Genomic DNA, 1,014 nt, shown 5'->3' on the forward strand with positions numbered 1-1,014 from the left:
TAATAAATGAATATAAAATATAGTCTAACAATAAAATATATAAAATATGAGCAACCATTTATATTATTGAAAATTAACAATTTTTGAACATTTATCTAGAAGCTATATATACTGAGATTCAATTCAAACTGACAGCATTTTGCAAAGGCTGAATAAATTCTCTACTGGTGATATTTTTCAAAATTGTTTTATTTATATATCATCAAGCTATCAAAATGAAATCGTTTTCTCAGGCAAACATTTTTTCCAATCATTACTTTTCACTTTCCTTGCCCTATTACCATAGGTGAGGAAAGTATTGCTTTCAGAAAAAAATTAAGGTACACCAACTTCCAAATTTCTATAATTTTTAAAATCCCCTGACCCCTGAGTCTAAAAAAGTGGTTTTTGGTATTGGTGTGTGTGTGTGTGTGTGTGTGTGTGTGGTGTGTGTGTGTGTGTGTGTGTGTGGTGTGTGTGTGTGTGTGGTGTGGTGTGTGTGTGTGTTGTGTGTGTGTGTGTGTGTGTGTGTGTGTGTGTGTTGGAACAAGGTATAATACGGGGAGACAATCAAGTATACACAGCACATTAAGGGGAGGTGTGTACACTACGGGGAGACCCCGTATTGTCTATGCTCAATTTTAGTAAAAATCACTTCTACATGCTTAAAACCATGTAAAAACGTAATAAAAAAAAATCTCCCCAATTTGTTAGTATTCTACCTAATTGGGATACACTCCAGTTCCCAAAATTGCCACCACGTTGTGCTACGATCGCTAATACACACTCACACAAAACTCATTTATGGATTGAGCATACAATGCGGGGTACTTGCATATCCCTGCAAATCTACATTGTCTCCTCCACTGTTCGAAGTAACTGGTTTGCTATGGGATTTGCCGTGAATTCATGAATCAGCAGCTTATTTCCTGTTTCGTTCAGACTCATCGATTCACAGCTTAGAGAATTCATAGTTCATTTTTCTGTTCATTCACTTGTGACATACGAAGGGAGCGAGGATACATGCTTGCAGAT

Source organism: Nilaparvata lugens, chromosome Y, assembly GCF_014356525.2.
Source record: "Nilaparvata lugens isolate BPH chromosome Y, ASM1435652v1, whole genome shotgun sequence".
Taxonomy (NCBI): Eukaryota; Metazoa; Arthropoda; class Insecta; order Hemiptera; family Delphacidae; genus Nilaparvata; species Nilaparvata lugens.